The 25,892-nt window shown below is 43.8% G+C and overlaps 1 protein-coding gene and 1 non-coding gene across 8 annotated transcripts in view; both read right to left on the bottom strand.

Annotated features, from left to right (window-relative positions):
* The window catches only part of LUZP1 (leucine zipper protein 1), a 139,065-nt gene that overhangs the window by 54,793 nt on the left and 58,380 nt on the right, over window positions 1-25,892 (bottom strand). For 4 of the 7 annotated variants that reach the window (XR_004681774.1, XR_004681773.1, XM_035019537.1 and 1 more), the window contains exon 1: window positions 16,575-17,247. The gene's annotated coding sequence lies outside the window, so the exon portion shown is untranslated. Of the gene's footprint in view, window positions 1-16,574; window positions 17,248-25,892 lie in introns of those variants that run through there. The other 3 variants (XM_035019539.1, XM_035019538.1, XM_035019540.1) reach the window with 2 other exon arrangements.
* On the bottom strand, window positions 24,036-24,108 carry TRNAK-CUU. The gene has a single exon. It is a non-coding gene; the product is annotated as a tRNA-Lys (tRNA).

Raw genomic sequence — 25,892 nt, 5'->3', positions numbered from 1 at the left:
AATCCAATACCCATTCATGATAAAAACTCTCAGCAAACTAGGAATAGAGGGGAACTTCCTCAACTTGATTTAAAAAAAAAAAAATCTATAGCAAGGCTGCAAAATACAAAGTTAACATACAAAAGTCAGTTGCTTTCCCATATACCAGCAATGAACAAGTGGAATTTGAAGTTAAAAACACAATACCATTTTAGAAAACACACACAAAATACCATTTACATTAGCACCCACCCCCCAAAAAAGAATTATTTAAGTATAAATCTAACAAAATATGTGCAAGATCTATATAAGGAAAACTATAAAACTGATGCATCAAAGAACTAAGTCAATAAAGAGATATTCCATGTTCATGGATAGGAAGACTCAATATTATCCAAATGTTAATTCTCCCCAACTTGACCTATAGATTCAATGTAATCCCAATCAAAATCTCAGCAAATTATTTTGTGGATATCGACAAACTGATTCTAAAGTTTATATGCAGAGGCAAAAGACCCAAACAGCCAAAGCATAATAAAGAACAAAGTTGGAAGACTGACACTACCTGACCTCAAGACTTAGTATAAAACTGTTGTATTCAAGAGAGTGTGGTATTGGTAAAAGAACAAATAAATCAATAGAACAAAAAACAGAGCCCAGAAACAGATCCACATTAGCATAATCAGTTGATCTTTGACAAAGAAGCAAAGGCAATACAATGAAGCAAAGATAGTCTTTTCACCAAATGGTGCTGGAACAAATGGACATCCACATGCCAATCAATGAATCTAGACACAGATCTTACACTCTTCAAAAATATTAACTCAAAATGGATCACAGACCTAAAAGTAAAACATAAAACTATAAAATGCCTAGAAGGTAGCATAGGAGAAAACTTAAGATGACCTTGGGTATGGTATGGTGATGACTTTTTAGCTAAAACACCAAAGGTATGATCCATGAAAGAAGTAACTGGTAAGCTGGACTTCACTAAAATTAAAAACTTCTACTCTGCAAAAGACAATGTCAAAAAAATGAAAAGATAAGCTACATACTGGGAAAAAATATTTGCAAAAGACCATTTGATAAAGTAGTGTAAACATAAAATGCAAAGAACTCTTAAAACTCAGCAATAAGAACCTGATTTAAAAAATGGGCCTCGTAACAAAGATTTCACCAGAGAATATACACAGGTAGCCAATAAGCATATGTAACGATGTTCCACATCATATATCATTAGAGGAACACAAAACAATAAGGAGATACCACTATACACCTATTAGAATGGCCAAAATCTGGAACACTGACAACACCAAATGCTAGTGAGGATGTGGAATAGGAATTCCCACTGCTAGTGGGAATACAAAATGATACAGCTACTTTCGAAGACAGTTTGGTGATTTCTTACAACTAAACATACTCTTGCCATACACGATGCAGCAATAGCACTCCTTGGTATTTACCCAGAGGAGTAAAAACTGCACGCAGAGGTTTCTAGGAGCTCTATTCATAACTGCCAACACTTGGAAGCAACCAAGATGCCCTTCAGTAGGTGAATGGATAAACTGTGGTATATCCAGATAATGGATTATTTGGCTAAAAAAGAAATGAGCTATCAAGCCATGAAAAGACATGGAGGAAGCTCAAAAGTAAAAGAAGCCAATAAGAAAAGGCTACATACTATGTGATCCCAACTATATGACATCCTGGAAAAGGCAAAACCTATGTAAACTATGAAGACAATAAAAAGATCAGGGGTTAGAAAGGAGGGATAAAGAGAGTGAATTTGTAGGGCCATAAAGCTACTCTGCATACTACTATACCAATGAATACATCTCATTATAAATCTGTCCAGACTCAGAGATTGCATAACACCAAGAATGAATCATAATGTAAACTATGGACTTTGGGTGATAATGATGGGTCACAGTGTGGGTTCATCAGTTGTAACAAATGTTCCCCTCTAGTCAGGTATAGAGATAATGAAGGAAGCTGTGCATATATGGAGGCAGGAGGTAGATGGGAAATCTCTACCTTCTGCTCAATTTTGCCGTGAATCTAAAAGTGCTCTTTAAAAAAATTTAAGTTCAGGGGTGCCTGGGTGGCTCAGTCGTTAAGCATCTGCCTTTGGCTCAGGTCATGATCCCGGGGTCCTGGAATCGAGCCCCGCATCAGGCTACCTGCGCAGCAGGAGGCCTGCTTCTCCCTCTCTCACTCCCCTTGCTTGTGTTCCTTCTCTCACTGTGTCTCTCTCTGTCAAATAAATAAATAAAATCTTTTTTTAAAAAAATTTAAGTTCAATAGATAGACAAACAAGCTTGGGGGGCGGTGCTGAGAGGAGGTTGCAATTTTTAACAGGGTAATTAGGGTAGGCCTCAAGGTGGCACCTAGGTAGCGACTTGAAGGAAGCAAAGAAGAATATTTAGAAGAGAACATTCTAGGCAAAGAGAAGATTGAAAACAGACTATTTAAAAAGCATACTTAATGTATTCAAGGAATAGGGACAGCATGGCTGGAGATGAGGGAACAAAAGGAGAGCAGTGAGAGATGGAGTCAAAGAGGATGTGGGGGCATCTTGTAGGCCCCAGGGAGGACTCTGATTTCTCATCTAAGAAATGGAGACCCATCCAAAGGTTCTGAGCGGAGGAATAACATATTCTGACTTGGAATGAAAGGAACCAATCTAGACTATATCGTTTCACTTATATGTAGTTGAAAAACAGGCAAAAACTAATCCATGGTGATCGTGGCTACTTCTGGGGAGACCGTGACTAGGAGGAGGCTGCTGGGGAATGTTCTATGGATGGCAGATTCCTGCCATCAAGCTATATAACTTAATGTTTGTACACCCTATGTTACCTCAATAACAAAAAATAGAGATAGATGACCTGTAAAACAAGATACAGACCGACATGACTGCTGTGCTCAAAACAGACCACAGAGGTTAAGGGTGAGAGCAGTAACCCAGACAAAAGGCAGTTGTGGCCTGGCCCAGGACAGCGGCCACACACATGGTAAGAAGTGGTCCGACTCTGGCCACTTGAAAGGAGAATCACAGCACTTGCTCTTGGATGGCATGTGAGGTGTGACTCCGAGGGGGGTGCGGCTAGGGGCACAGTCAGTTGAGCATCCAACTCTGGGTTTCAGCTCTGGGTCATGAGATCAAGCCTCATGTCAGGCTCCCCGCTCAGCACAGAGTCTATTCTCTCTCCCTCTGCCCCTCCCGCTCATGCTCTAAAATAAATCAATCAGTCTTAAAAAGAAAATAAAAAGCTCTTAAAGAAAGAAAAAAAATGAAACTCCAAGGGTTTTGGACTGAATCTGTAAAAGGACTGAACTGTTACCAATTCCAACAGGGATGACTGGATGGAGCAGTCTGAGAAGGAAGATCAGGAACTTGGTTTGGGACATATTATTTATGAAATATCAATTAGTCATCCAAATGGAGACATTCAAGAGGCTGTTTGAATATAGAAGGCTGGATTTCAGGAGAGAACAGGCTGAATGTATAAATCTGTGAGTCAACAATGAATGGATGGCTTAGAAAGCCATGATCTGGATGAGACTGTCAAGGAACTGAGTGAATACAGAGAAATCAAGAAGTCAAAGGTCTTAGCCCCAAGGTGGCCAATATTTTTTACTGGTGGAAATGTAGAGTAAGCAGCAAAGGACACAAAAACAAAGTAGTGAGGTAAAGGAAAACTGGAAGAGAATATAGTATCATGGAAGCCCAGCAAAGAAAGCCTTTGAAGGAGGAAGGGTGCTCAGTTTTGTCAAGTGAAGCTGATGGCTCAAGTAAAATGAAGGCTAGGAACAGACCATTAAATTTTCCAACATGGAAGTCCACCCTGCCAAGAGCAGCACTGTAAAGTGATGGAAGTGAAAGTTTTATTAGAATAAGGTTAAGAGAGAAAATAAAGTGATGAATTAGAGAGAACAAATATTAGATGATTTTTGAATTCTGTTAAAAAGCAGAGCAAATAAAAATAAAAAATGAATAAATAGCAGAGCAAATAGGTGGGGAGGCCACTGACAGAAAGACTGGCATCAAGGTGTTTTGTTTTGTTTTTAAGATGGAAGAAAAAGTATGTTGGCGTATTTGATAGAGTATGATCCAGGAAAAAAGGGAAAATTTGACAAGTTATGAAAGACCGGTGGAAACATTCTAGAGCAATGTTCTTGGGTAGAAGAGAGAAAATGGGGCTCCGGCATAAGGTTTCAGCAGCAGCGCTGGAGAACAGTGTATGCGTGGTGACGGGCAGGAGGACGCGGCGCACGTGTTAATGGGCAGGTGGGAAGGCAGGTATGGCAGTAGGAGGTCCAGCGACGTCCTCTTCAGGTAGTTTTTGTGTCTTCACTGAAATAGAAAGCAAGGTCATCATCTTAAAGTGGCAATGGGGGATAAAGTATTACCGGTTTCAGATCTGGTCAGCTAGATGAGTGGGAAATAGTGAATGACTGCTAGGCAACATTAAGGGCCCACTTAAAATTCACGGTTATGATTTAAAGTGAATCCAATCGGCAAGGTTGTATCTCTATATCCAGTCTTGTTCAGCCAACCAGATGAAGGCACAGAGGAGACAGAGTTGGACTGAACCCGGCTGGAGCTCCACAAATATAACAACGCAAGACAAGGCCACATACAGGCATGTGCAAGAGCACTTAAGCTCGTTCGGTAAAGAGGGATGAGAACATGTGAAGAACAGTGAAAATGTAACAGGATCAAATGAACTGAAGGTACCAACAAAGGCTGAAGGATCACTGGAGTCAGGGTATTAGCAGCAGTGAGCTTGAAAGACAGGAGATGGTCATCAGAGCAGGGATCTACCTCTAGGAACTGAAATTACCAAGGGGTTGCAGTAATGGAGAATGTCCAAAGCTAAGGTATAAATAGGTGGAGCACAGGATTTTTAGGGCAGTGAAACTACTCCATATGATACAGTAATGGTGGATACACGTCATTATACATTTGTCCAAACCCACTGAATGTACACCACAAAGAGTGCGCCATAACAACTACAGACTCTGGGTGATTATAGCGTGTGAATGTAGGTTTGTCAGTTGTAACATGTACCACTCTGGTGAGGGATGCTGGTAATGGGGAAGGCAGGCGGGCAGGGATGGGAAATCTCTTCCCCTCAATTCTTCTGTGAACCAAAAAATACTCTAAAATAGTCTTTTTCCTTTTTTTAAATACTTTATTTTTTTTTTTAAGATTTTATTTATTTATTTGAGACAGAGAGAATGAGAGAGAGAGAGAGCACATGAGAGGGGGGAGGGTCAGAGGGAGAAGCAGGCTCCCCGCTGAGCAGGGAGCCCGATGCGGGACTCGATCCAGGGACTCCAGGATCATGACCTGAGCCGAAGGCAGTCGCTCAACGAACTGAGCCACCCAGGCGCCCAATATTTTATTTTTTTTAAGTAACCTCTACACCCACATGGGGCTCCAACTTGCAACCTGAAGATCAAGAGTTGCATGCTCCACCAACTGGGCCAGCGAGGCGCCCCCTATCTAGGTAGACTATCTTGTCTTTTTTTTTTTTTTGGAGAGAGAGCGCACAAGCATTTGGGGGGGGGGGGCGGGGACAGGGAAAGGAAGAAACACCCAACATGGGGCTCGATCCCAGCACCCTGGGATCATGACCTGAGCCAAAAGCAACCGACTAAGCCACCCAGGCGCCACCCAAGATAGTCTTAATTAAAAAAACAAAAATAAAAATCCTGAAGTTTTTGGTCACAGATGACCACGATCATGGGACTGCTAGGAGCAGGGATGGGCTAGGAAGATCACTGGAGAGAGAAATAACCGAGAGGCAAAGACACTGCATGGACCACAGAATGTATGTACCTTGAAAGCACCAGAAACTAACAGGACCAGAGCTGGAAAGAGCGACATTAAATAAGAAGCTAAAGTCACTGAGAACTCAGAGGCACTCTGGGGGGTTGAGGTGTCAGAAGGTGAGCAGCACTAAGGGTGTGAGGTGATACAGTCTGATGAGATTAGATTTAAAACCAGGTGGAAGGAGTGAGGGAACACCATCTGAGCCATAACAGAAAAACAGCCACCACTCGGAAGAGAAGAACTGACTCAACAATGATCCCACAAGAAAACCCAGGGCAAAAGAGAAAGATTTGAGGAAATGCCAAAAGCCACTTGTCTCCAACCCCAAGATCCCTTCCCCTGCCCGCACTGTATGCCGTCAGCCGCCAGAGGGAGCCCATGCGCAGCCCTAAAACCGCCAAGGCCAAGGAGGTGCTAGAACTACAGAGCCTCCCTCCCTCCCTCAGACTCCGGGATCTTGCCCTCTCCCTGGTTGGTTCTCTCTCATTGCCACTCTGCTTCCTGGGTCCATCTCTCTCTGTCTTCTCTTTGCTTCTTTTGGTCTCCCTTCTTTCTCTTTCCAGTTTATATGCTTCCTCATTCTCGAAAAGAGAAAGAAAAACCCTACATACATTTATATAAGAAAAAAACCTTTTCCCTTCTTCCCATCCACTTTTCCTACTTCGAGTACCACTTGTTTTTGGCCTTTTGCCTAGTGGTCCAGTAAAAAACACAAAACACCTGACCAGTTTATCTACAGGGTGAAGGAAATGGGAGCTGAATAAATATGGGCCATAAACCAATTTTAAAAGATCTGTATTGGCATAACAGTTATTAGAAAACAAATGATACATGATGTTCCTACAAAGTGCTTTGAATCAGCTTATCCTCATAAATATGCTAGAAAGCCATTAAATTGTACACTTTAAAGAGATGAACTTTGATATATAAATTAGATCTCAATAAAGCTGTTTAAAAAAAAAAACAAAAACACAGCTTACCCCAAACTGAAACATCTCCCTCAGCAACTCTCACTTATACTACAATTTTCATAAACAAATTCCTTTTTCAGAAGAGAGAAATGTTCAACTTTAGTACAGCTCATCTACAAATTCTAATTCTGAATAAGTAGAACCCAGGAATCCTATTGCTTGTTTATTCATTTGGCTTTTAGTGCCAATTTTACATGTTCTGTTCAAAACTCAGATATGAGCCAGCCAGCACAGCACAAGAACTGAAACAGCTAAGCCCAATAACTATCCAGCAAGCACTTACTGGCGATGTGGAGAGAAGGAGCTCTTACACACCACTACTCAAAATCCTTTCAAGGTCCTTGCTGCTCTCAAGATAAAGACCAAAGTCCCCAAGGAAGCATGTGAAGCCCCAAAGGCTCTGGCCCTGCCCACCTCTCAAACGCCACCCGCACTCTTGCAGCCCACAAACCTTGCATTCCCTCCTCTCCAGGCCTTCACTAGCTTGATTGGTAATCGTTCTCGTTTCTCCAAATCCCACCTTACACTGTACCTCCTCCTGGAAGCTCCTGGAGCACCTCCCTCCCCAAATCGCAGGCCAGATCGGGGCCTCTCCTTGCTCTTAGAGTGAGTGTGCTGGACCGATCCCATCACAGCACACAACGTGCTGTATTCAAGTGGTATTTTCCCCTTTTGTCTCTCCAATTTGTTTCTTATTCACCACTGTATTCTTAGTACCCAGCAGGAAGCCTAGCACATAATTAATGCTTAAAATTTGATGAATGAATGGCTGAATGAGCCCCCCAATTATTAAATGACTTTATCAGCCCTTTGGCACTAACCATTAACACAAAATAATAAAAATGTCAACAAGCTACTCATGGATTACAAAGGCAAAAACAACTGGCAAGAGCAGATATGGCCGGCACAGATATCAGGTCCTATGATGATGCTCTGAATGACTTCAGTCCAGTGCCACCTGCAGCGTCTCAGTCCCGGTGCTTTTCCCTGTTCAAACTCTGCCCCTCTGGCTTTCAGGTCTATGCATGGAAATGGGGCATAAATACCAAAAAACCCACATCATTCACAGGCTGTCTAGCTCTAGTTATTGGACCACGTGTTGGAAAGAAGGGGAAAAAGAAAACCTGGATCTTTTTCCACTCCTTAGAATGGGATTTCAGAGCCAAAATGTAGCTCAAAGATCATTCAGTCCACAGGTTTTCAAACCGGGCTCAGCAAATCCCCTCAGAGTTCATCCAGGGGAAATAGAACAAGGAAGAAGGTTTTAGCAGGCTGAGCTGCAGGCTCCTTCATTCACTTCATCAGCCAAAGCAACTCATATTAGCTTCTTAACATATTGGGTTTCCCCCATATGACAGTAAAGAGTTCCACTGCTTTTATTTAAAATAAAACCACCAATTTGGCTCAATCCCCTTATTTTAAAAACGAAGGAACTGAGGCTCAGAGATAAATACTGTGGTTTCTCTAGCAACTCAGTAAAGGTAAGGACTTTAGTCTCCTGATTGTCTATCCAGGATTCTTCCCATTGTGTAGAATCACCTTCCTGGAAACTCTTAAGCATTTTTACAAAGTGAGCAGTTCTGATTATACACAGACCAATAACAAAAAGGTGCAGAGGACAACCACCAATGGAGCACTACTGTATTACAGACAATATATTAAATACATGCTTTCTCTAGGAATCCCAGATCTACCACTTACTTTTTCTTAAACAAATTACCTCTCTGAGGCTTTCTCTTCCCATAAAGTATGGTAATCCCAGGGGATGTAAAGGGCTTAGCAGAATACCCTGCGCATTAAGTCACAACCAACAGTAGCTATCGCTACTATTCTATTCAGCCTTCACAATAACATTATGGGATTGGGACCTTTGACCTCTGAAGGTCACACAGCTAGCAAGGAGGACAGCCAGATGTTGAACCCAAGTCTACCTCTATAATCCGTATTCTTTGAGAATGTTAACCTGTTGGCCAAGTCAATGATCTTCTCTATGCCCCAGCACCTTCCTCTGAGCAAATAAAATACCAACCTGACCTACCTCACAGCAAAAACAAAAACAAAACAAAAAATAGTCAGCTAAAGAACTCTGAAAACTCCTATGCAGACCTAAGGTAAGTTTCACCAGCAAAATCCTCCTAGAAATAGCCTCTCACTAAAATCAGCCCTTCCATGCGCAGGGAAAACAAGAAAATGGGATCAAAGTGTCACTTTTCTCTGATGTTTTGGCCCTAAGCATAACCAGAGTAAGAAATGCTTTGCTACCTCCAAGACCATCCAAAAGGAAGGGGCAGATGCCTCTCTTCCCAGTGCCTCCCACATGCCCTAGTATGTTTATCCAGGTAAAATTCATTTATTGAAGTAGACATCTATGGAACATCTATGATGTTCCTAGTATTTTGCCAAGTGCTAGACAGATTATCAAGACCTGACCTTTGCCAGGCCCTGGCACAAGAAAGAACTAATTATAAAACAGTAATAAAGCAGCCTCCCTGACAGTCTTATACTTCCTGTCCTCCTACCATGCTTTTTTCCCTTAGCACAGTTTACCACTTGATAGAGGCTGCACTGGAAGCTCGGAAGAAGTGACTAATTGTACCCAAGGGTGGATTCGGGGAAGGAAATGACTGATATTAAACCTCAGGAATCATAGGAAAGTGAAGAGAGGGAAGGGTGGTCCAACCCTTTAATGCAAACTTGCCCCCCACACCGGCGTCTAGCTCAGTTCCAATCCACACTAGAAAGATCCAGCACCAATTCTCTCTCACTCAGGGCTCCTTTCTGCCAAAGTTCTTGAACCCAGTTCCAAATGGCCCTATCCAGCATTTTGGAGGCTGGCTCTTCTTCCTGTCCTCCTGGACCAGGAAGGTCTGAAATAGAACATAATCAAACCTACCCTGCCCTTTCCCCCTAACACAGCTACCATGATTCACACTTCCTCTTCCCAACAATCCCTGAAGTAAGGGGTCGGCAAGCTTTGTCTTCAGAGTCTGACAGTATCCATCGTGGTAAGCACAGAGTAGAAAGGCTGAATCGACTGCGGTACACCTGAGACTAATACAATGCAGCATGTTGATTACACTTCAATTTTGGGAAGTAGGATAGTATACACAGAAGTATACAACTTAGTTTAATAGTAAGTAGTTTAGGCTTTGTAAGACCTAGGTCGGGGTCTGTCCCCACCACTCCATTCTGCCACTCTAGCAGAAGCGGCCATACCCAACTACAGTGTAGTACCTGACACGGTTGTGCTTCCATCCAACGTTATTTACAACAACAGGCAGTGCGCGCCTGTGGACCACCGTTTGCCAACCCCTGGTCAAAAGGAAAATGGGAAGACTATTTTTAAGCAGCTTCCTCCCAACCATTTCTCGTCACCTGTCTTAAACCCTTAGGCTGCCCACATCTCCACTTCTTCCTGAGGGCTTCTATGTCATGAGTGGGCTTCGATTATTTTCCCCAGAAGCACAAATTCATGTTTTAGATATGCAAACCTCAAGAGTTAGTAGCCCACCTAGCACAGAAAGGTTCTCCAGGTGGGAAAGGATTTAGAGACCCTGTGATCCAACCCCCCACTCTTCGCAGAAGGTACCTTGCAAGTAGCCACTCCACTCTTGTTCAAACACTTCTAACAACAGGCAGGACACTTCTTTCTTCCCAAGGCAACTCATTCCCCCTTTGGACAGCTCCTTTTTTTTTTTTTTTCTTTTTTTTTAAAGCACACTTAACCACTTGATTACTGCTTGACTCTTTTTACTAGAATGTAAGATCCATGATGCCAGAAACAGGGTTTTTCGTGTTTGTAGCTGTTTTTTACTGCTGTCTCTTCACACTTTGAACAGTCTCTGGTACGTAAAGGATATAAAATAACTGTTTATAGGAAGGAAAGAAAGGAGGGAGGGAGGGAGGAGAGAAGTGAGGAGGAGAGGAGAGAGGGACAAAACATCGCTGCATCTGGGCAACCGTCTTTCCCCAGGACTGAGCAGAGAGGCATGAGTTGAAGAACAGAGCAGGTAACTGGTGAGGATGGAGGGCAACAGAGACCCCTGCAATCTGCCAGTGGGCACAGAGGCTAAGGTGGCCAGGTCCAAGGAACAAGTCTAAGAGTGCGCTTTCAGCCTCCCTTCTTCCTTCGCACCGCCTCCGCCTCACTCCCATGAGACCATCTTTCATGGAGGTACCTGTCCTCTCTCACCTTTTCAGATAGCCCCTCCCACAACACAGTGCACCACCCTAAACCTTGTAGGTACTTCCATCGCTGTACCCATGGTGTTTCCTTGCTCATATGTTTGTATTCCTCTCCTGGGCTCTGGGCTCTCAGCTCCGAGAGCAGGACTGTGTCATCTTTATTTTCCCTTCATGGGTGCTGAACACTGTGATGGAGCAAGGCAAGGAACCTTACAAATGTTTTGGAAAATAAATGAAGCTATTAGTCTGACTGTGTCCTGTACTGACCAAACTACATCTAAGGAATTGTCTTCAGATCTGGGTACCACACATTCGAGGAAAGATACTTAGCCTTTATGCCAGAGGCTGCAAATGCAAATGCCAAAGAGATCAGGCCAATAATGTCAATGAGTGACAGGGGCCTGGTAGGACACTGGCTAAAAGAGATCAAATTCTACTTTTATATGTGTCTCTTAAATGTGGCCAACTAATTCAAAAAGGAAATAAAAAGACCACCACTGTACAGACCGTCCACAACACATCCTACATGTCTACAAGTGGCCATGGGAAGCAAATGTGCAACCTGCTTTGGACAAAAGGATTTCAGCAAGGGAGCCACACAATGAGAACTGCCATTTGTGGGGCGCCTGGGGGGCAAGTCCCTTAAGCATCCGACTCTTGGTTTCAGCTCAGGTCGTGATCTCCCAGTGGTTGAGATTGAGCCCCACACTGGACTCCGTACTCAGCATGGAGTCCACTTAAGTTTCTCTCTCTCTCTGCCCCTCCCCATACTGCGTGCTCGTTCTCTCCCTCTCTAAAATAAATAAATCTTAAAAAAAAAAAAAAGCTGCATTTATGAAAGAACAGTCTGACAGGATAAACTAGGCAGCTATTGTAACAGTCAAGGCAAGAGAGAGAATAAGGGCCTGAACTAAGACAGTAGCAATGGAGTAAAGGGGTGGGGGAGGATTTGAAAGATGACCTGGTTAATCCAGTTTTAATAATGAACCTACAGACTGGTAGTGTGGCTGCCAGATTAGCTCATGCAGTCTTAGGTTCATACTGATTTTTTTTTTAATAAACTGCTATTAAGCCTAATTAATTTTAATAACCTAAATATAGGACTAGTTCTTATATCTTTTGTAGGCAGTATGGTACAAGAATTAAAGATTACAGACACTGGAGCTAGACAGCCTAAGTTCAAACCCTGATTTTGCCACTTACTAGCTGTGTGATCTCAGATAAGTTACTTGACTTCTCTGTGCTTCAATACCTACCTGTAAGGGTTACTGTAAGTGCAAATGAGTTAATACATGAAGTGCTTAGACTAGTACCCCATCCATCTTAAGTGCTATATAAGTTTTAGCTTATTCACCATTTTTTGTATTTCAACAACTTGAAAGTTAGTTTCAATCAACAGTTTCAATTGTCTAAATACTTCTACACATTCCAGCTTGCAAATATTCACTGTAAATATGATAGACACATCTTTTCTATATCTTCATTGGTGCTTATGTTCAAACTGATAAAATATAACAACAGCCATCCAGAACACCACTAAAAACAGCCCTTCCTGGTAAACACTGATCCATTATTAATACTTATACAATACCTGCTTGTAAGCCAGCCCAAAATTTTGTCTTGGGATCACATGAGAAAATGTTAAATACCTAACTGTAGGACTTACACCACATTATCTTTTTTTTTTTTTAAAGATTTTATTTATTTATTTCAGAGAGAGAGACACAGCGAGAGAGGGAACACAAGCAGGGGGAGTGGGAGAGGGAGAAGCAGGCCTCCCGCTGAGCAGGGAGCCTGATGTGGGGCTCGATCCCAGGACCCTGGGACCATGACCTGAGCTGAAGGCAGACGCTTAACCGACTGAGCCACCCAGGCGCTCCTCACCACATTACCTTTGTAGCATATTCCAGACCATCCAACCTAGAATCTTTGCAAAAATGCATTGTCCTGACATACAACAAAATGTTATATGTAGTAATCATCTATGGATGGTTTGATTTTTCCCATTATTTATCTTTATTTTCTAGATTTCTATAATAAACTTGTACTAATGCTATAGTTTAAATAAAAACAAGGGAGAGCATGGGCACCTGGGTGGCTCAGTCAATTAAGCGACTGCCTTAGGCTCAGGTCATGATCCCAGGGTCCTGGGATCAAGTCCCATATCGGCCTCCCTGCTCCGCGGGGAGTCTGCTTCTCCCTCTGCCACTCCCCAACTCGTTCTCTCAATCTCTCTCACCCTCTCAAATAAATAAATAAAATCTTTAAAGAAAAAAAACAAAAAACAAGGCAGAACTTAAAGAAAACAACTGTTATTAGTTAGCATGACTTACTTAGTGAACACAAGTGGCTTCTAGGGGACACTGTGTTCTCATCCTTTGCTCAGTCAATTTTAGAATTTCACCAGGGATTACTGTCAAGTGTCCACTGATACCCTCAAACCCATGTGACCAAAAGGTTAAGTCCAGAGAAATCAAACATTTCTACAGGGAGAACTAGAATTTGACCCTACCTTCAAAACATGTCCAGAATCCACTGCTTTCTGGCTATGCACCATGGGACCCTAGTCCCAGCCATCATCCCTCCCCTAGGCTGTACTGATCACTGCAAGAGTTTCCTCACTGGTCTCTCTGTTTCACTTCACACTGCCTGCCTTGCCCTCCCCTCCGCCCCCCTCCAGTCTATTCTCCCACAGCAACCAGATGAAGCCTTTCAAAACAGAAGTCAGCTCATTCACTCCTCTGCTCGGACTCTCCAGTGCCTCCCCCATCTCACTTAGAATGAAATCCACTCCAAAGGTCTTACCCTGGCTCTGAGCATATACCTGATCTGGGTCCCACTGCTTCCCTGCTCTTGCTCCTACTACTCTTTCCCTCCCACTCCACTCCAGTCACAGGCCTCCTTGTCAAGGACAAGTTACACTCATACCTTGGGGATCCTACACCTGCTGTTCCTTCTGCCTGGGATGCTTTTCTCCCAGATATTCCTGGCTGGATCCCTCACTTCTTTCATACCTTGGCTGGAACTATCACCTCATCAGAGGCCTTCCCTGATCTCCTTACATAAAGGAGCAGTCCCCTAGGCACCTTATCACTTGGCCACCTGACCCTGCTTTTGTTTTTCTGAGCACATATCACCTAGTGGATATTTTTTATCTACTTACCTGCTTGTTTCTATCTAGTTATTCATTTTCTTTTTTTATGTTTCTACCCTTTAGTATATAATCCTTGAGAGCAAGGACTTTTCCTGTTTTGTTTCGTGCTGTATTGTTGTTTTGTTTAGAGCTGTTTAGGTCCAAGAATTGTGCTAACATGTAGTAAGTGGTCAATCTCTATCACCAGAACATAAGCCCCAGTATATAACAAAATACTCTATGTACAATAGGTATGTGTAGTAAGTTTTGTTAAAGAAAATGATCACCTGCCCTGTCAAATTCACCAAGTATATTAAAAAACATTGATGCTTCTTAACTATAGAGAACAAACTAAATGTTGCTGGAGAGAAGGTGGGCGGGGGATGAGCAGTAAGGAGGGTACTTGTGATGAGCACTGGGTGTTATATGTAAGTGATAAATCACTAAATTCTACTCCTGAAACTAATATTACACTGTATATTAACTAAGTAGAATTTACATAAAAACTTGAAACATAAAAACACACAAACAAAACCACAAAACACTGGTACTCCAATAAAAAGGGACTATAATACCATCAGAAAGATCTATGAACAACGAATGCTGGCTGCCACACCACCCAAACAGAACGAGTTTCCTAACCCAGTTCCCTGAGGTAGGAAAAATGCTCTAGGGAAAGGAACAGAACAAGAATCCTGAGCCAATTTTTTTTTTATAATTTTTTTTTTTAAAGATTTTATTTATTTATTTGAGAGAGAGAGAGAGAGCACATGAGAGGGGGGAGGGTCAGAGGGAGAAGCAGACCCCCTGCTGAGCAAGGAGCCCGATACGGGACTCGATCCTGGGACTCCAGGATCATGACCTGAGCCGAAGGCAGTCGCTTAACCAACTGAGCCACCCAGGCGCCCCAATTTTTTTTTTTTTAACATTTATTTATTTATTTGAGAGAGAACACAAGCAGGGGGAGCAGCAGGCAAAGGGAGAAGCAGGTTCCCCTCTGAGCAAGCAGCCTGATGCGGGACTTGATCCCAGGATCTTGAGATCATGACCTGAGCCAAAGGCAGATGTTCAACCGACTGAGCCACCCAGGCGTGCCAAGAATCCTGAACCAAGTAACAGGGCAAGAGTTTGCCTCAAAGTTTCCCACCCCCTTAAGAAGAGCCCGAGCTATGTGTGATGTGCCCCCTTTCCTGGCAGGGGTCACCCTGAGAGTGAGAGGTCTTGTTGAGATTCCTTTCCTACATTCTGTCCTGTCACTACTATGCCTAGAACCAGTTCCCAGACTCAGTCAGCGGCCGCCCCATCGCTTTACCTTTTCCAGAGAACCTTCTTCTAGCTATACTCCAGCTACCCCTGGTGACCAAAACCACTCAGTTTGGTCCTTTGGCTACACAAGTGTGAGCTCCTTCTATTTCCTCACTGCGCTCCGCCTTGGTTAGCAACAACCAAGAAAATAACTAGAGTGCAGAATCCAGAAGGGCTAGGAAAAGGAGCTAGCTGTCAACCAAGACAGGTTTTTGTTTATTTTGCTTTGTTTTTTAAACATTAAGTCAGTCACTGTCTCAACCAAAAACAGTAACTTTCTCAAAAGAGAAACATTACAGTACAATGAAAATAACCCAGGATGAAATCCAGTCCTCCCCTTCACTCCCTGTGTGAACTTGGAGAAGTTATTTAATGTCTCCAGGTTCATTTCCCTGGGGTGAAAGTAATAGCACTTACCTGTAGCGTCAGCGTGAATCCTAAGGGAGATCATGCATGTCAAACAGGACCGTGCCTGGTGCACAGTAAGTACTCAGCAAACGCTAGCTTAGGCCTGTTTCTGAAAGTTGTTGACTAAATGCAAGGATTTTTACCTTGGGTAGGTTGGCTGTTTGGCTGATTACATTAGAAAACACATGAAGGGGGCGCCTGGGTGGCTTAGTTGATTAAGTGTCTGCCTTCGGCTCAGGTCATGATCTCAGGGTCCTGGGATCGAGCCCCGCATCGGACTCTCTGCTCAGCACGGAGTCTGCTTGTCCCTCTCCCTCTGCCACCGCCCCCCCACCGGCTCGTCTCTGTCTCTCTCTCAAATGAATAAATAAAATCTTAAAGAAAAAAAATTAGGGCGCCCGGGTGGCTCAGTCGTTAAGCGTCTGCCTTCGGCTCAGGTCATGATCCCAGGGCCCTGGGATCAAGCCCCACATCGGGCTCCCTCCTCGAGGGGAAGCCTGCTTCTCCCTCTCCCACTCCCACTGCTTGTGTTCCTGCTCTCGCTGTGTCTCTGTCAAATAAATAAATAAAATCTTAAAAAAAAAAAAAAAAGAAAGAGAAAAAAAAAAATTAAGTACACACAGTGTTTGGTTCATCAACAAATATTAACTTTCCTCCCTCTCCCGCAGTGATGCAAAAATTGCAGAGACTTCAGAAACCATGCAATTCTATCTGTGGCCAGCATACTTTTTTCGCTGTACAGCATACTTACCATTTAGGTAACTTAAGCTTTCCGTTAATGCTCCTGGTGGCCCCCCTGGTGCTTGCTGTCTTGGAAACAGGTGCTCACTATCTTTCAATGGCAGCTGCCTCTTGACCTGGACAGATTATAAACAGAAAGCAAGACATAGGTAAAGCGGGAATTGCACCAAGACTGGGCTGAAGGGAGAGGAGACTTCCCTTTTCCTTTCAGATGATATGGTCTCAAGGCAGACTATGCTGTCTTTCTTAAATTAACATGACTCCACAGTCCCCAAAAGTCTAAAACTCATGACATCTTACAGCTTGGGAGGGATCTCAGAAATCAACTAGTTAAATGCCCTCAATTTAAGGAAATAAACTGAAACTTGGAAAGGGTGAGTCACACAACTGCTTAGGACTAAAGCCAGGATTCTACTAAAAATACGATGTTCTAGAAGATGGGTAAGAAAAAAACCCCAAACATCTGTGGAGTACCTACCACACCCTGGGCAATATGTTTTATATTTCATACAAGACATTAATACAATAATATCATCCCCTAATAAAGAATCTAAATTTCAAGAAGTCAAGTGATTTGTCCAAGATCTTACAGCTTGTTAATAAATGGCAGTCAGGGGGCTCCTGGGTGGCTCAGTCGTTAAGCATCTGCCTTCGGTTCAGGTGGGATCCAGCCCCGCATCAGGCTCTCTGCTCAGCAGGAGGCCTGCTCCTCCCTCTCCCATTCCCCCTGCTTGTGTTCCCTCTCTCACTGTCTCTCTCTGTCAAATAAATAAATAAAATCTTTAAATGAATGAATGAATGAATGAATGGCAGTCATCAGGATTCAAACCCATGCCTGTCTGACAAAAAAGCCCCTTCACCAGGCTGACTCTTATTGGGTTGCCTTCGAGATGTGGTCCTCAAAAGGGCCTTGAAACACCCAGTATCAATTAAAACTAAGTAGGGCTTCTCTGTCTGAAAATTACCCTCTGGTTTTATAACAAGCATTATGCCGGAGACCTGAAAGGTCTACTAACCCATTGAATGTTACCCCTAAAGTTTCAGAAGAATTACTGGAGGTGGAAGATCTGGGGCAAACTTTTGTCTATCCTCGTCTTGCCAAAGAATGCTAAGATACCTTCTACGCTGGAAGTAAAGCTTCTATACTTGATCTTCAACACAAACTAACCCCCTTCTCTCATCATGATGGCCCATCCCTCCCTTACACATCCCACAGACTACCTTGTGACCTCCTTCCGAGGCCGTTGTTCCCTTTAGTCTAATTTCCACCTCCACTACCAACCCCATAACACACACACAGTAGAGTCCATCCCTGCCTCTATGCTCCTAGAGTGAGACGGCTTAAAATTAAAATAGAGAGATAACTGAATGATAGTTTTTTCAAATGGCTTTAAAAGAAAGATGAGGGGGCCGGCTGGGTGGCTCATTTGGTTGAGCATCCAACTCTTCGTTTTGGCTCAGGTCATGATCTCAGGGTCATGAGATCCAGCCCGGAGTCAGGCTCCTCACTGATCCTCGCTATCCCCCCCCCCCCCCCCCCCCCCCCCCCCCCCCTTGCACATGCTCACTCTCAAATAAATAAATCTTTAAAAGAAATATGAGGGCCTGAAGCCTCAAGCCAGTAAGACCAGAACAGAAAAGAATTAATAACAAGCAATAAAAATAGAAAAGTAGGAAAAAAGAGCTATACTAGGGTCAGCACCCAAGGGATGGCCTGAGTGGATGTGGGAGAAGTTTTAGCTTCCCCCAAAAACCCTCCCCCCACCACACACATTTTTTTAAAAGTCAGTCGAAGTAGACCGTGTATAATTGCCATTTCAATCTGCTCTGTCTCCCCTCGGCCCACCAATGACAGCAGCACCGCTGAGAGCTACTGCCCGCCCCCACAGCCTCCTGCCACATTTCCCGGCGTATTACTAAGGCCCAGGGGGCTATTCCTTTCAAAACAGGAGAGAATACATTGCCAGAATCAAACAAACAGGAACTCCTGATGATCCAGATTTATTTTCAACTGTCTACATTCTCTCCTTATTTCTAAGGGATGGAAGCAAGCAGCAAATGATTTCTTTCCTTTGCTTCTGAATGTCATTTACTTCGTGCATCCTTGGCACACTGGCCTTCTATCCCCAGAACAAGAGGATGACTGTAAAGATCCTCATACTCTTTAGTGCTGCCCCTTCAGAGAGCTGTCCACCCTGGGAGATCCGCCCACACCGTTAACTTTGCCGGAGATAGTGTTGGCAGTGTGTATGTGTGGGTAGTGTCTGTCTGTCTGTCTAGAAGCAGAGATGAAAGGACCCTTACAGATCACGGAGAGTCCAACTGCCTCATGTGCCAGAGGAGAAAGTGAGTCCCACGAGAAGAGACTTACCCAAGGTTGCAAAGCAAGTTAAAATGAACACAGTTTTGTCCACCCGAGATAATAAGCTACACTGAAAAAAATGCATCCAATTATCCTTATATGATTGCTGAAGGCTGAAACTCTCTAAATATGTATCACTTTTGTTCCCAAAACACTTTGATAACAGATAAAAATGCTATCAGGTAATTCTGGTTCCAGTATCATCCTCCAACAGATAACCGCAATAAACTCTGGATAAAATGTAAAAAACTATCTGAAGTGAACAAAGGCCGGCAGATTTTGGAGAGAAGTCAAAAACTGGGAGAAGGGGCTGGGATGGGATGAATTCCCCAGTTTGGGAGCTTTCACCAAAAGGCTGACCAGCTGCAGTGCCAATCGAAAAACAAACCCCAGGGGCGCCTGGGTGGCTCAGTCGTTAAGCGTCTGCCTTTGGCTCAGGTCATGATCCCAGGGTCTTGGGATCGAGGCCCGCATCGGGCTCCCTGCTCCGTGGGAAGCCTGCTTCTCCCTCTCCCATTCCCCCTGCTTGTGTTCCCTCTCTCGCTGTCTCTCTGTCAGATAAATAAATAAAATCTTTAAAAAAAACAAACAAACAAACAAAAAACCAGGCTTTCTCTCTGGAGGAACCACAGACAGAGTCCAGAGCAGCCATAGGTAATGGGAAATAAGAAAGAAGAGGGCCAGAGAAGCAAAGTCCCAGGTGCTGTGTATGAACTCCATCCAAACCTCTAGCTGAGCCCTGAACCGTGCACACACAGGGCAGAACCCAAGCACCTCAGCCAAGGACCAAAGAACTGGATTAAGGTTTGAACTGCATACCCCCCTCCCCACAGGGGAGACAGACCCTGCAGTTTTGAATCTTAGGTAATTGCCTGCTAAAATAAAAACATCACCAAAAATCAGGGTCTCCATAGCATTAACACCCACACACATTCATGTTCAGACTACAATCCCAGATTACACGAAGAACTAGAAAAACTACACCCAATTTGCAAGGGAAAAGACAATGAGCAGAGGGCAACTCCAAGATGACCCAAATACTGGAATTATCAGACAAGGATATTAAAGCAGCAATTATAGCTAAGCAGAGGAAGTGAAAAAAATTTTATTTAAAAAGTGGAAATTTCAGGGGTGCCTGAGTGGCTCAGATGGTTAAGCGTCTGCCTTCGGCTCAGGTCATGATCCCAGAGTCCTGGGATCGAGTCCCACATCGGGCTCCCTGCTCCGCGGGAAGCCTGCTTCTCTCTCTGCCTCTCTCTCTGCCTCTTTCTCTGTCTCTCATGAATAAATAATTAAAAAAAAAAAAAAAGTGGAAATTTCAGAACAGAAATGTAATACCTGAAACAACAACCACAAAAATCCTCTGAAAGGGCTTAAGAACAGAATGGAGATGACAGAGAAAAGAGTCCATGACATCTGCAGATCAAGAGAAATTATCCAAAATCAAAAACTCTGGGTCATCCACAGTCTCTAGAAGAACCACCCTGAGTCCTTCACCTGAGTGTACACAGTGATACCTTGATTTTCTGTTACCAGAGAGAACCAGAATAACTAAGGATCACGGAGATACCAGGACCCTGCAATTCTGCTGGAGCAGGCCACCCCTCATATCTACTAATTAACTTTTTGAGTTCTTCCAGACGTAAGCAAAGAACTAAACTGAAGGTGGAAAATGAGAGGGCGGGATAAAAATTTAAACCTGAGATAACCATAATATCCAAAGTCCTAGGAGTCAAATCTGGTGCCCCACTGTGTCTAATGAGAAGCAAGAAGCAAGGAGACAATCATTTTTCCCCTAGAATTGCTGAGTGAGCATTCTCAGGAGTATTCAGGAAAAAAGTGAGGAGAGATTTTGTTTTTTCTGCCCTATGCAATCTCTTCACCAAAAAGCCAACCTATAAACAGGTTGATGGCAGGATGGAGTGGGACCAGTCACTGGGTCTGGGGCTTAAGAGTGGCAGCAGCTTGGGGAGAGCCAATCTAGTGCCACCTAGGCTGATAAAAGCAGGTAAGCTGAATGCCATCCCTGACCAGCTTCCCACACTCAAGTCACTTCATGCAGGAGTTCAAGACACTCCAGGTAGGGGCGCCTGGGTGGCTCAGTTGTTAAGCGTCTACCTTCGGCTCAGGTCATGATCCCAGGGTCCTGGAATTGAGCCCCGCATTGGGCTCCTTGCTCCGTAGGAAGCCTGCTTCTTCCTCTCCCCACTCCTCCTGTTTGTGTTCCCTCTCTCACTGTGTCTCTCTCTGTTAAATAAATAAATAAAATCTTAAAAAAAAAAAAAAGACACTCCAGGTAAAAGTAGGGGGAAAAACACAGGCTGCAGAAGACATGTCTGAAAGCCCTGACTTTTTCTCAACCCCTCTCTGCCCCATCCCACCTGCCCACAAGGGCGGAGAACCCAGAGCAAGTGGAAAACTGGGGAAAAGAGGTACCCTCTTAGGGTGAGGAACCTGGAACAGGAGTTCACAGCCACCTGACCCACTGTCAACCTCACACAGGTCTTTTATACTCTGGGTCTCTGTTTTATTAGCCAAACAAAACACTCAAGACAAAATGATATTTAAGGGCCTTTCCAATAACAACATGTATGAACCCTTAAGATGCTGTGTCCATGTGCCCTTGAAGAAACCATAAATAATAGGTCCCAAAAGGCAAAAGTGGCAACATCCCAACTCACGTGATTTATTAGAATACCTCAGGGTTATACAATTATTCACATTTTTAAAGAATAAATTAATAATCTTGTTATTAATTCCTAAAGTTTATGTTAATAACAGATTTCAATACCTATCTATGATAGAGGGCTGCTAAAATAATGTCCAATTTGGGGTACCTGGATGGTGAAGTCAGTTAAGCGTCTGACTCTTGGTTTCAGCTCAGGTCTGTGATCTCAGAGTCATGATACCAAGCCCTGTGTCAGGCTCCATGCTCAGCACGGGGACTGCTTGCGTTTCTCTCTCCATCTCCCTCTGCCCCTCTCCACCACTCACATGCTCTCTCTCAAATAAATAAATCTTTAAAATAATAACAACAATGTCTGATTCTCCTAGGATAACTCTTTTATCCATGTAACTCTTGGGATGTGAAGGCAGATACTCTTATCCCCCACATGACAGATGAGCAAACAGATTAAGACCTGTGACTCTTTCAGGAAGCTCATAACAGAGACAGGACTAAATCCAGTAATCCCATTTCTGAACTTCACCAAAGAAACCAAAGAAAGCTTACCAAAGAACTTTACCTAACAAAGAACCAAGAGTATAAATGAGATTAAAATTAGAAAGAAAGGATTTAAGAACTTTCAAACACTTTGGAACCACTTATTAATAAACAATTGATAATACTAGCTTCTGATTAGGGCATCTATTTAGAAGCAGGCCCTCAAGGACCGCCACCTGTCCGCTGTTTCCTTTTCTAACAAGTAGGCTATAATTGAGATTAGGCTTCCTTGCAATTAGCCCATGTTTGTGGGGTTTAGCAATAGAACCACATGTCTAAAATTGTTGGTTTTAGACCTGCTTTAGAAAGTTGGCTGAATCAGAAGAACACGCTGCCTCCCTTTCACCCCTAGGAGTCTTTACTTAGGATATCAAGGGGCCACAAGGATTAGGGGAGGTAATGGCAAATGTAAACAGCAAGTCACAACAAGCAGCCCAAGGAGAAAGAAACCAAAAGTGCTTTTATTACCTAATTTAATCTTCACAGTAACCCCCTCAGGTAAATACCATCATGATTATTTTATAATTGAGGAAGAAATAAAGAGTCAAAGTCACATAGCTGATAAGTGGATTCTCACCTAGGTATTTCTGACCCACAATTTGCTTTCTCCTCTGCATTATACCACCTCTCCAAGGAATTCTCTGAGCTCTGACCTTCAAGAAAGCCAGTCCTGGGCGCCTGGGTGGCTCAGTTGGTTAAGCGACTGCCTTCGGCTCAGGTCATGATCCTGGAATACTGGGATCGAGTCCCGCATCAGGCTCCCTGTTTGGCAGGGAGTCTGCTTCTCCCTCTGACCCTCCTCCCTCTCATGCTCTCTGTCTCTCATTCTCTCTCTCTCTCAAATAAATAAATAAAATCTTTAAAAAAAGAAAGAAAGAAAGCCAGTCCTGATCCACATCCCAAATATCACAAACCGACAAGAGGTTGATGGGTAGTTTGTGCATTCTTTCATTCAATCATGTATTCATGCAAATACTGAGTGGTTACCATGCATCAAGCTCTGAGGTAATAAGCACTGGGGATAAAACTGGGAGTAGAAACAGAACTGTCTTCATGCCATTTACTATATAGTGCAACAGGAAAACACTGATTAAAAAATCACACTAGTAAGTTAATAGAAGCTGACCTACTCACAGAGAGGTCTAAGAGCCTACCACTAGTGGTCAGGACGTTTCTAAGTAGAAGTGGGAGCACGATGAACTTGAGCTAAACTGGATGACAAAAAGGCGGAACAAGCAGACGCATGACTGGAGACAAGGATGGACAGGTATGGAGAGAGCCACACCACAAAGGCACTTGGAGACCGAATTATGGATTTGTGTCCTTATCCAAAGAGCTACAGAAAGTCATTTAAGTGTTAAGTAGGGGTAAGGTGTGTACATTTCAAAAAGATGACTTCAGCTTCAGTATGGACCACAGATGGAAGGAGAGAAGAATGGTGCCAAAAGATGTGGAGGGAGGCCAGATCCGTGGGCCAGGAGGCATGAGAGCAGTAAGAGCTAATCACAATGGGGGGATACACAGCACCTACCATGCCCCATGCCCCTTTCTGGGCACTTTGTAGGAATAACTGAATCCTTACAACAACTCTATGAAACATACTATTATCCCCATCTTATAAAAGAGAAGTTAAGTAATTTAATGGTATTACATGCCCCCTTCATGTGCTCACTTCCCTCATAATCAGTCCCTTGCAAACATCTTTCATTCACTTGCCCCCCTGCCTGTCGTATTCAACTAGTAAAACTTCAGATCACACTAAACCATACTAACAACCTCTCCAGGCCCGCACCAAAGCAGCTAAGTTACCGACTAAGCTCTGTCTCTAGAGAAAATGCCAACTACCGACTGGCATCGTTTTTTAAAAAATTTTTAAGTAGGATCCATGCCCAGTGTGGGGCTTGAACCCACAACCCCAAGATCAAGAGTCACATGCTCTACCAACTGAGCCAGCTAGGCACCCACATTTTAAATTTATCACCACAAATCTCAAACACATTCCTCGATGCTGCCAGCAATCCCACGACATTTCCCTTGCTAGGTTCACTTTGTGACTCCCCAAAATGACTCTTGCACATCTTTTTCTTTCTCAACAAACCTCCAGCCCTCATCAGCTAAATGACTTTGTCCCCAAGAAGCAACACTCAGACCATCATCTCCTAACTCCAAGTCGAGCATTCTGCTTCCCCTGTTGTTACAATGAAGAGGCTTTGCTGATACATGAAGTACAACTTTTCATGTCTACGATGGATCCGATTCCCTCTTCAGAAGCAATGGGACCTCTGCTCGCTTACATCATTTTTCTCCCTGCGCAGACTCTCAAATGCCCCTAACTCAACCGGCATGTGGTCCACAGGCCAGCACTGGCTCGCAGACTCCTACCAGTGGGAGTACAGGAACTGAGAAGAGGCACTTGGACATCTGGGAAGCAAGCTGACCTGGCTACAACCTCCAACCACAGGATCTGAGGAGGACTTCTCAGATAGGGTTCTAGATCAGTGAGGGTGCTGATCAACTCACACAGTGAGTCACATGTGGAGTGAGTTACAGACAAAATGCACATAGCAGTCCCACATGTTCCTAGACAGATTAGAAAAAATTAATTGGTCCTGCATCACCGATAGCTTGAGAAGCCACACTCTAGAACAGTGCTTCTCAAAGCTGAAAGTGCACCCGAATCAGCTGGGGATCGCCCTGAAGTGCGAGCACTGACTCCGTAGGTCTGGGGTGGGGCCTAAGTTTCCCTATTTCTAACAGGTTCCCAGACTGATCCAGAGGCCACATTTGGAAAGCAAGATTCTAGAATTTCTCATCTTAAAAAACAAAAACCAGGGCGCCTGGGTGGCTCAGTCGTTAAGCGTCTGCCTTCGGCTCAGGTCATAATCCCAGGGTCCTGGGATCGAGTCCCACATCCGGCTCCCTGCTCGGCGGGAAGCCTGCTTCTCCCTCCCCCGCTCCCCTGCTTGTGTTCCCTCTCTCGCTGTCTCTCTCTCTGTCAAATAAATAAAATATTTTAAAAATAAATAAATAAAAAAAAACAAAAACCAGAAATAAACTCTCCCTTGATCTCACACCTCCTTCCAGCTGGTCCAGCCCCAATGTCTCTGCTTCTCCTCACAGCAAAACTGAGAGTGGTCTCTACTCTTCACTTCCGTACCCCTCATTCTCAAGTCACGCCAATCAGTCTTCTATCCTCAATGCTCCACGAAAACTGTTCATAAGAGCCAAAGGCCTCAACACTGCCAAATTCTATGTGGTCTCTTCCTTATCCTCCAAATGGCATTTAACATAAATAACCACTCTTCCTCTACTGAAACCCTTTCTTCCTTGTTTCCAGGATATCACACTTTTTCTGATCTTCCTACTAAACGGGTCATCCTCAGTCTGCTCTGCCTTCTCTTCTACTTGACCAGAGACAGTCCTGGGGCCTCTCCTCTTTACCTGCACCCTCCCTTCTTTGGGCAATCTCCTCCAGTCCCATGACTTTTAATATCAATGACCTCCCTGAATTCCAGAAGCACATCCAACAGCCTACATGACTTCTCTACCTGGATGTGTAACTGATACCACATATCCATATATTCTCAGATTCTTGATGGTATTTTACCTCCCACCCTTCTTTCCCCAAACTCATTCCTCTTTACATCTTCCCCCAATTCACAATACCACCATTCACCCAACTGCCCAGGCTGAACACCCAGTCGTGCCAGGTGTCTCTTTCCCTCACACCCCACCTGCAAATC

Source organism: Mirounga leonina, unplaced genomic scaffold (assembly GCF_011800145.1).
Source record: "Mirounga leonina isolate KUSES-001 unplaced genomic scaffold, KU_Mleo_1.0 Mir_173, whole genome shotgun sequence".
NCBI classification, from domain to species: Eukaryota; Metazoa; Chordata; class Mammalia; order Carnivora; family Phocidae; genus Mirounga; species Mirounga leonina.
Note: the sequence above shows the minus strand (reverse complement) of the source record. Positions and strands in the feature narration are given on the sequence as shown.